Below are 11,081 nucleotides of genomic sequence, written 5' to 3' on the forward strand. Positions count from 1 at the left end.
CACATCCCTTCATTAACTAGGCCTTCTCCTCCTCTAGGCCTTCTTTTTTTTCAAATGATTAGACGTTTCCCTCAAATATCTCTGCTTTATTTTCCATTTTCTCTCATTTTCCTATAACGTTTTACTTCATATTATAATTATCAACTTTTTCTCAATAATATTTCGTTCTCACTCTACTAAGTAAATGTGACCATATTTTCCTTTCCTTCTATAGGATTTTTTTTCCTTTTTTTATCATTCTGCTAACCAAACGTTTCCTCAAATTTTCCTTGCGTTCAATATATTTTCCCTATGTCGTTTTTTTTTTTCATTTTACTAACTAAACGTTTCCTCATATGTTCCTTACGTTTTATAATGTTTTCTTTTGATTTTCCCCACCTTTTTTCCCCTTTCTATTTTTTACAGCTTTAGAAACCCTTTGTTTCCCCGAAGTTATATTGTTTCTTGAATATCTGTAACTTTTTTTTTCCACCACTCCTTTGTGTTTCTCTAAAGTTCCTGTTATATTTTTCCAACATTCTTTCCTAAACTACGAGTATTTACTTTTCCCCTCAAGCCCTTTGTACGTTTTCCCCAAGGGCTCCTACCCATATACTTCTTTCCAGGACTCCATTAAGGGGCTCGGTAGCTCAGTGGTAAAGCCCCTTGATAATATAGTGTAGTTCATGTGCTCGAATCCCGATGGTCTCTCCTATTGTCTGCAGTACATCGCCGTGTTATCAGTAATGATGTATCTTTTAGAGTTATGCTAGGTTAGTTAGGTTAGGCTAGGTCAGGTGAGTTTAGTTTAGATTAGATTAGATGAGGTGAGGTTAGATTAGGTTAAGGTAAGATGAGGTTAGGTTACATTAGGTTAGGTAAGGTGAGGTTAGGTTAGTTTAGGTGAGTTTAGGTTAGGTAAGATGAAGGTTAGGTTAGGTTAAGATTTCTCTCCAATACACTTCAACGTTATTTCTCATCCGTTTTATGTTATGTTAGGTTATGTTAGGTTAGGCTAAGATAGGCTAGGGTAGTTTAACATCTCTTTCTTCTTATACACCAACATTATTTTTCTTCCGTTTCATGTTAGGCTATGTCATGTTAGGTGAGAATTGGTTATAATCTCTCCAGTACACTTAAAACATTATAACTCTTCCTCTCGTATTAGGTTAGGTTAGGATCCCTCATTAGAACACATCATTGTCATTCCTTTTTTTCATCTTGGCTAAAGTTAGGTAAAATTAGGTTAGGTTAGGCTTCCTCTCCAATACACTTAATTATTTCTCTCTCTTGAGTTAGGTTAGGTTAGGGTACCATGTCCTGAAAGTCTCTCCCATGGTCCATCTTCCTACAGCGATCCTCCACGCCCTTCAGCACCGCCTACACGTCATCCTTAAGCTTGGGAAGATGTCAGTCCTTCGGGGGCGTCTTAGGCGGTGTTTCTTTTTCCTCTCTCTCTCTCTCTCTCTCTCTCTCTCTCTCTCTCTCTCTCTCTCTCTCTCTCTCTCTCTCTCTCTCTCTCTCAAGTTTTAAGTTATTACCCCCTTGAGAGAGAGAGAGAGAGAGAGAGAGAGAGAGAGAGAGAGAGAGAGAGAGAGAGAGAGAGAGAGAGAGAGAGATTCATACAGACTTACTGATTGTAGACAGACAAAAACAGAAAAAAGAAACAGACGAACAAACGGATGATGGAAAAGATGAGAGAGAGAGAGAGAGAGAGAGAGAGAGAGAGAGAGAGAGAGAGAGAGAGAGAGAGAGAGAGAGTTATATTTTTCATTTCACTAATCTATTTACTCATTACTTATTCACTTACTCATTCATGATTATCTTTTGTGCACGTTTGCTTGATTAAAGAGATGTACATACGTGTGTATTTAGTATTGTGTGTGTGTGTGTGTGTGTGTGTGTGTGTGTGTGTGTGTTTGTGTGTTTGCATGACTGTAGAGAATAACAGAGAGAGAGAGAGAGAGAGAGAGAGAGAGAGAGAGACATGACTTGAACTATTTTTTCCCCTCCCATGTCTGTTTCACTTTCTGGTTTTCCCAAAGAGAGTGTGCGCCAAATGATTTCTGCCGCCAAAAATATCACTTTCGACAAAATTTTGCTGGGTCTATGTAAATTTCGCGGTTCGCTTCGCCCTCTTGAGGCCTGCGAGGAACCGTGAGAACCGCGGCCTGTTGGGAAGCATAGGAACCAGGGGGAAGTTAGGAACAGGGGAAGGGAGGGAAACAGAGTAGGAACCAGAAAAGAGGGGAGGAAGAAAGAGAGGGAGGAAAATGGAGAAGGAACCAGAGGAGAGAAAAGGAACAGAGGTAGAGAAGGAAGTAATGTAGGAACCAGGAGGGAGAGAGAGAGAGGAAAGTAGTAGAGGAAATAGGAGGGAGAGGAAAAGAGGGAGGAGGAAGGGAGGAAAGTAGATACGAAGGGGAAGGGTTAAGATTAGGTCAATGGGAGGAGGGAAAGATAAGAAAGAGGAACAGGATAGCAGAGTGAAAGAAGGGAAAGGAAAACAGCAAGAGGATTAGAGAAGGGGAGTCTTAAAGAGAAGAAACGGAAGGGGTAGAAAGGATAATAAAGGAAGAGAAAGAAGGAAAGGAAAAAGTAATGAGAAAAAAGATTAAGATTGGATAAAGAGGAAGAAGGGAAGGGAAATAAAAAAAAAGGAAGGATGTAAAATGTTAAAGGAATGCAATGGAAAGGGTAGGAAAGATAAAGGAAGACAAAGAAGGAATGGAAGAAATAATAAGAAAAGAGGCAAAATAAAAAAAAGGGGAGAGAAGATAAAAAAAAGAATTACGTAATGACAATATTGAAAGAAAGGAATGGAAAAAAGTAGAAAAAATAAGAAAGAAAGAGAAACAAAGAGAAGAAACAAAGGATATGATAACAAAATGATAAGATAAAGAAGGGAGTAAGGAGAATGCTAAAAGACAGGAATGAGAAAGGCTAAAAAGATAATAAAGGGAAAGAAAGAAGGAAGGGAAAGAAACTGGAAAAAGAAAGGAGTGATATTGGAGAGAGTGAAGTAGAATAGGAAGAAGAAAAGGAATGATAACAGTGAGAGGAAAGAGAATACATGGAAGGGAAGAAAACATGGAGGAAAATGGAAAAGGGGGAAAAAATGATAGGGAAAGGAAAAATACAAGAGAGGAGAAAGGGAAAGAGAAGGGAGGGAGAGGAAAAAGCAAAATTATGAACCCTGTCTCGTGAATACTTTTCTTTATAAGTTACGATGAAAATGAAAATGTTTTATGATGTGAGAGAGAGAGAGAGAGAGAGAGAGAGAGAGAGAGAGAGAGAGAGAGAGAAATTGCTGTTACGGTAATTTAGTTCTAGGAAGGCACACTTTTCCTCAAGGTCAACGTTGTTCAATATGTAATGGCCGACCAGGGACCAAATACCGCCCAAGTGCCAAATACCGCCCAAAGTTGCAAATGGCGCCCAAGTACCAAATACCGCCCAAGTGCCAAATGCCGCCCAAGGGTGTACCGTGCCGCCGACCACCGCCAGGGGCTGCTCCGGGGTGATTATGTCGTGTTATGAAACAGAACAATAGGTGGCGCCTCTCTCCTACTCTGCTTTTGTGCGCGAGATGAAATAAACACAAAGGGAAAACTGTAAACAAGGAACTAGATGATGAAATGTTGTAAAATCGATCTCGAAATGTCACTCTTGCTGTGAATTTCATAACTACGCTTCGTCCTATAATGTGGAATACACGAAAGAAACGTGGCGGGAAAAACATGAGGGGAACTCCAAAATATTTACTCTGTGTGATAGAAATACGAATGTTCGTATTCTTAAACTCTTTCAGTGGAACTATTTTTGAAGACTATAGAGATGAGAAGTCAGGTTTTCATGGCTATTTTTCCCCCACTGATGCAGAATTGTTAAACCATTACTAGAATCATGGAAACTTGAAAATCTCACATAACTTCCACTACAGTAACCGATTAAAATTTAGAAGACACAAAAGCATTCAATGTGAACCAAAATCTCACATAACTTCCTCTACAAAGAGAGAGAGAGAGAGAGAGAGAGAGAGAGAGAGAGAGAGAGAGAGAGAGAGAGAGAGAGAGAGAGAGAGAGAGAGAGAGATTGTCGTTTAAGAATAAAAACTAAAATAGGTAGTAGTTCGTCAGCTCACCACTAGATGGCAGGAGGTGTTATTGATTCCCGAACTCCACACTAGAGAGCAGCAACACCGAGTTTTTATCTGCTTTCTTGTTCCATTTCTCTTACTCTCGTGTTAATTAACTCGTCCCTTTTGGAGAAGCTTCCCTCTGCAGAGTTTGGCCCTTCGTCAGGCTGAGAGAGGCGTCCAGGTGAAGGAAGAGAGCGTGTGGTGAGAGAGAGAGAGAGAGAGAGAGAGAGAGAGAGAGAGAGAGAGAGAGAGAGAGAGAGAGAGAGAGAGAGAGAGAGAGAGAGAGAGAGCGAGAGAGGAGGGGAGAGGCAAAGAGAGTTTACTAACCTACCTCAAAAGATTCTCTCCCTCTCTCTCTCTCTCTCTCTCTCTCTCTCTCTCTCTCTCTCTCTCTCTCTCTCTCTCTCTCTCTGCTTCAAGGTGATGAGGTGCACTAGTGTGGCTCCTCCTCATGAACATTTACCACTCCTCCTCCTCCTCCTCCTCCTCCTCCTCTTCCTCCTCCTCCTCCTCCTCCTCCTCCTCCTCCTCCTCCTCTCTCATTCCTCCTTCATTCCTCTCTGCTCTTATCATCAACGACGAGGAGGAGAAGGAGGAGCAGATGGAGAAGGAGGAAGAGGAGGAGGAGGAGGAAAATCGGAAGATGGAAAAGTAAAAGATATGACAGAAGAAGGAAAGGAATGACAGTAAGAAGAGAGGAGATAGGAAGTAGAGAAGCATATGATAGAAGAAAAGGAAGAAGGAAACGAATAATAGGAAGAGATGAAACGGTTCAAGTGAAAAAAAAATGAAGAGGAGAAGGAAGAAGAAAAGGTGAACAAGATGAAGAAAAGAAGGAGGAAAGTAAAGAAGGATATGATAAAAGAGGATGAAGAAGAAAAGCGAATAATAGTAGGAAAAGAAGAGACAGTTCAAGTGCAAAAGAAGGAGGAAGAAGAAGAAGAAGAAGAAGAAGAAGAAGAAGAAGAAGAAGAAGAAGAAGAAGAAGAAGAAGAAGGCGAACAATAATAGGAAGAGAGGAAGAAGAAGGAACGAAAAATGGAGGAAGATGATCAGCAGAAATATCGGAAAAATGGAAATAAGAGCAAAAGGAAAAGGATGCGAAAAATGAGGAAGAGCAAAAAGAGAACAATAGGAAGGAAGAAGTGAGAAAATTGGGAAAGAAAGAAAGGAGGAGGAGGAGGAGGAGGAGGAGGAGGAGCTCGAAATCTGAAAAAAAAAAGGAAAGAGGAAAAGGAAGATAAATACAAGAAAAACAATAGAAACGCAGAAAGAATAGATAGGATGAAAGAGGAAACAGTAGGAAAAGAAGAATAAAAGAGAAAAACACAAATAAACACAAAAAAAAAGAGGAAGCACCAAACATACCAACTCTCACTACCCAGTTTGCAAGACACTAACCTAATAAAAAGAGACAGAGAGACAGAGGCAGAAAGACAGACGCGAGATAGTAAAGGCGATAGTTTGATAGTACAAGAGGAAGAGGAGGAGGAGCAGGAGGAGCAGGAGGAGCAACAGTCCAGCACACCATTACAGCATTAGGTCAGCCCATAACAGCGCCATCACTCCACCAGCTGTTATGAGACACTGTAGTTGGCCCCAATTTACGTCGGGCCAGTGGGAGATAGATGGGGGCGGGGCTGGGAGGGGCGGGGCGCTACGTGGGCGGGGTGGGGCGGCACACGGGCGGCGGCTAGGGGGTGGGGAGTGGGCGGACGTGAGGGGGTGGAGAAATGTTAGCTTGACACGCTCTCTCCTCTCTCTCTCTCTCTCTCTCTCTTTCTCTCTTTCTCCGCCTCCTCCTCCTCCTCCTCCTCCGCCTCCTCCTCCTACCTCTCCCTGTCCGTCTCTTCCTCCTCCTGCTCCTCCCGTCGCAGGAAAGAAATGAGTTTAATTCCAAGTCCTTCTCACCGTCAGAATGTCATTATAAGCCGTGAGAAATTTCCTTTGTAAAGATTCTCTACTTGCTTGTCGCCTCTCTCTCTCTCGCTCTCGCACACCCCCTCTCCCTCTATCTCTCTCTCTCTCTCTCTCTCTCTCTCTCTCTCTCTCTCTCTCTCTCTCTCTCTCTCTCTCTCTCTCTCTCTCTCTCTCGTTTAACTTTAATGAAATAACTTTCATAAAGAGAGAGAGAGAGAGAGAGAGAGAGAGAGAGAGAGAGAGAGAGAGAGAGAGAGAGAGAGAGATATTAAGAGGATAATGATAATAATTTGGTGATTAGTCCACATATTCATTATAGAAGTCACTTTTTTATTACTATATATTTATAATAGTAGTAGTACTAGTAGTAGTAGTAGTAGTAGTAATAGTAAGAATAATAAAGGTGAAACATTTACAAATCACTGACTAGCTATTGCAGTAAATGTATTCTCTCTCTCTCTCTCTCTCTCTCTCTCTCTCTCTCTCTCTCTCTCTCTCTCTCTCTCTCTCTCTCTCTCTCTCTCTCTCTCTCTCCCTCCCTCCCTCCCCCTGCTCACCCAAACCACACCTGCACACACATAAAACTGTTAAACACACAAACACTAAAAACAGACTCCAAACAAGATTCTTTTATAGCCCATGACTCCCTAACACACACACACACACACACACACACACACACACACACACACACACACACACACACACACACACACACACAGGCTAAGTTTGTAAATTAGGTAATTGCCATCCCATCCCAATTACGCTTGGCACTGTTCTCTCAGCGTGCCAGGGCAGAGTGCCGCCCACACTCTTGCTTCTATTCTCCCCGCCCCTCCCTCCCTCTCTTCCTCGCCCCATACCAACGCCTCTTTAAGTGAGTGTTTGCTGCGTCCTTTGCTGGAAAAAAGACTGGTGTGTGGGGACCTGTGAAAGAGAGAGAGAGAGAGAGAGAGAGAGAGAGAGAGAGAGAGAGAGAGAGAGAGAGAGAGAGAGAGAGAGAGAGAGAGTGAGTCCATTCTCATTACTTTAGCTGCACTGCCCTTCCTATCTTCCAATACACATTGTTCTTTTACTCTCCCTCTCTCTCCCTCCCTCCCTCTCTTTCTCTCTCTCTCTCCCTTCCCTTATCCCTGTCTCCCCCTCTTTTTCTCCCTTTCTCCATTCTTTCCTCCCCTCCATCCCTCCCTCCCCGCCTCCCACAGCTCCTCTTCTTCCTTTCCTCAATACCCTCCTGCCATCCTTTCCTTCCCCTTTTCTCTCACCCTCTATTCCTTCTCTTCTCGTTTCCTTCCTTCCTTCCTTTTCCGTACTATTTCTTCTTTCCTATTCTCACTTCTTCCCTTGCTCCTTGTTCCTTCCTACCTTCCTTCATTCTTCCCTCTCTTCCTGTCATTCGTATTTCTTCCTCCTTTCCTCCATTTTTACTTGTTTTTCCGTCCTGACCTAACCCAACCTCTCCAGTCTATCTTATCCTGAAACTTGTCCTCTCTCTCTCTCTCTCTCTCTCTCTCTCTCTCTCTCTCTCTCTCTCTCTCTCTCTCTCTCTCTCTCTCTCTCTCTCTCTTTTCTACTTACCATTTCTTCCTCACTTGTATCCTCATATTTCCTTCCTTGCCTCCATGCTCGTTCTTCTTCGTTTTCTTTAATCCGTTCCTCATACTTTCCTTCCCCTGCCTCTTTCCTTCAATCTCTATCTCTTCATCCTCTTTCTTTCCTTTATTCGCCTTTCATTTCCATTCTCAAACTTATCCTCCCTTAACTTCTCTTCCCAATCTCTCTCTCTCTCTCTCTCTCTCTCTCTCTCTCTCTCTCTCTCTCTCTCTCTCTCTCTCTCTCTCTCTCTCTCTCTCCATTCAGAAACCTACCCTCTCATTGTTACTCTCCCTCTCCCTCTCTTCTTCCCAGCACCGCGTATTCTTAATCCTATCCTCTCCCTCCTTTTCTCTTACTCTTCCTCAATGTCTGGTCTTCGTCTACTCACTGCCCTCCCTTTGGTCTCCGCAGCAGGGCGTGGGCCGCGGCGTGACCCTCTACGTGCTGTTGGCGGGGCTGGTGGGCGGCCTCCTCGTCGTTCTTTCCGTGCTCATCTTCTGCCGCTTCTGCCTGCCTGACCCGGAGAAGGCTGACGGGTGAGTGTGTGTGAGAGAGTGTAGTGTGTGTTGAGATTGTCGAGATGAGGTGTTGGGTTTTACTGTGTGTGTGTGTGTGTGTGTGTGTTAGCGGTGGGGGTGTGTGGTGGGACGTGAATGGTGTTTGTGGTTGTGGTTTTAGTTGTAGTGGTAATGGTGATGGGGGTGGTAGTAGTAGTAGTAGTAGTAGTAATAGTAGTAGTAGTAGTAGTAGTAGTAGTAGTAGTAGTAGTAGTTGCTGTTGTTGTTGTTGTTATTGTAATTTCAATAGTAGTAGTAGTAGTAGTAGTAGCAGTAGTAGTAGTAGTAGTAGTAGTAGTAGTAGTAGTAGTAGTAGTAGTAGTAGTAGTAGCAGCAGCAGCAGCAGTAGTAGTAGTAGTAGTAGTAGTAGTAGTAGTAGCAGTAGTAGCAGTAGTCAGTCAGTCAGTCAGTGAGTCAGTCAGTCAATCAATATTTTTTTCTATGCAATAACTCAGTTTCTTAACATACACTAGCAATAATTTACGAGTACACGCGTTATATCACCTAATATTTCTAATCCAACTTTGCTCAGACTTACCACAAACTTGTAATCCTCTTGTAACTTAATGATCTTGTGCCCGAGTATTACTGAAAGTGTATCTAATGTGAACCAATACATAAACTTCATATGTTTTCTTTAATAGTGGTAGTAGTAGTAGTAGTAGTAGTAGTAGTAGTAGTAGTTATAGTTATAGAGGGGACTACAGTTTTTTTGCATCAGTCATCCCTCAAAAAAAAAAAACGAAAGTCAGTAATAGTAGTAGTAGTAGTAGTAGTAGTACTAGTAGTATATGCAATAGTAATAGTAGTAGTGGTAGTAGTAGTGGTGGTAGTAGAAGCAGTAGTAGTATAAGTAATAATAATAATAGTAGTAGTAGTAGTTATAAGGAGAACTACAATATTTCTTTCCGCCACTCTTTAAATAAAACGAAAACCACCAACACAAACACAAAAAACAACACACACACACACACACACACACACACACACACACACACACACACACACACCATTCACTCATTACAGACCTTGAACATTTACCTCCACTGTACCTCTCCACTCCACCTCTTCACCACTCCTCTTCACACCACCTCTCCACCTCCACCTCTTTGCCTCTATGTCACCTGCACCCCACCACTCCACCTCCACGTCACCGCCACTCCACCGTGCCCGTGTCTCACCTACAGCGAGGGCCTGGACTCCTCAAGTGGTCAGGAGGAGGAAGGGTCCACCTCGAGGGTCCCCGTGTCGCGTCAGTCCAGCGCACACTCAGACCACTCCCGAATCTCCTTCTCCCCGCGGTGAGTAGAGTGCGTGGCGCCTTAGCGTGCGTTAGGGAGGAGTGAGAGTGAGTTAGGGAGGAATGAGTGTGTTAGGGAGGCTTGAAAGTGTGTTAGGGATGCAATAGAATGTGTTAGGGGGCAATAGAGTGTGTTAGGGAGGTAATGGAGTGTGTTAGAGTGCGTTGAAGTTTTGAAGTGCGTTAGAGAGGAATGAGAGTTAAGGAGAGGCAGTAGAGTGTGTTAGGGAGGCAGTGGAGTGTTAGGAATGCAATAGTGTGTTAGGGAGAAAACAGAGTGTGTTAGGGAGCTAGTAGAGTGATTTAGAGTGCGTTTAAAGCTAAAAGGCCGTTGAGTATGCAATAGAGTGAGTTAGATAGGCAGTAGAGTACGTTAGGGAGTAATGAGTGAGTTAGGGAGGCAATATAGTGTATTAGGGAGCCAATAGAGTGTGTTAGGGAGGAATGAGCGTCAGGGAGGCGATAGAGTGTGTTAGGCAGACATTAGAGTGTGTCAGGGTAAAAAGTAGAGTGTGTTAGGGGAAAATAGAGTGTGTTAGGATGCAATAGAGTATTTAAGAGTCTGTAGAAATCTTAAAGTGCGTTGGGGAGGAATTAGGGTGCGTTATGACTGAGAGTTGTAGAGACAAATGTGTTCTAAGGAAGAGGGTGTGTTGTAGGTATCAGAGTTCGTTATTGAGGTATTAGATTGCGTTGACACCTTAGAGTCCGTTAGGGAGGCAGTAGAGTGTGTCATTGTAGTAGCCAAGTGCGGTGACACCATAGAGTGCGTTAGAGAGCAATGAGAGTGAGTTATGAGGGCAGTAGAGTCCATTATTGAAGCATTAGAGAGCGTCATTGTGGTATTAGAGTGCGTTAACACATTATAGTGCGTTAGAGAGGAATTAGAGTGAGTTAGAGACAGAAGAGTGTGTTAGGAAAGAATTCTTGAGTTATGAAGGTATTTGAGTTTGTTATGGAAATAGTAGAGTGAGTTATGGAAGTATAAGAGTAGATTGGCATTTTAGAGTGCGTTAGAGAGCCATTAGAGTAAGTTAAAAAGATATTAGAGTGTGTTATGATTCAGTGTTCTGGTTAATGATATGTTCTGTGGTAAAGAGTGCGTTAATCTCATCATGAACCACCAAGAAAAGTGCATTATCGTTTAGTCTCGTACAAGATTGCGTTGAAGTGCGTTATCGAGACAAGAGAGTGCGTTAGGAGGGAGTGTGGCAAGAATAACGTGATCTGCAGTGCGTCAGTCTCAGTACATGACATAGAAAAGAAAACGATATTGTCTAGAATGCGTGAAGGTGCGTCGTACTGTCCATCTCACACACACACACACACACACACACACACACACACACACACACACACACACACGCAAACGCACTCTCCATACTCCCGATATTCTTAATTAATTCAAGTATCGGTGCCACAAGACTGCAGGCGCGTGAAGACTGGGAGAAGTTTGAACACCATTTATCATTCAGGTCTGTCATTCTCGCTCCTGACGTGTCTGTCGGGGCCCTGCTAGAGAGAGAGAGAGAGAGAGAGAGAGAGAGAGAGAGAGAGAGAGAGAGAGAGAGAGAGAGAGAGGGAGAGG

The sequence above is a fragment of the Scylla paramamosain genome, chromosome 35, assembly GCF_035594125.1.
Source record: "Scylla paramamosain isolate STU-SP2022 chromosome 35, ASM3559412v1, whole genome shotgun sequence".
NCBI classification, from domain to species: domain Eukaryota; kingdom Metazoa; phylum Arthropoda; class Malacostraca; order Decapoda; family Portunidae; genus Scylla; species Scylla paramamosain.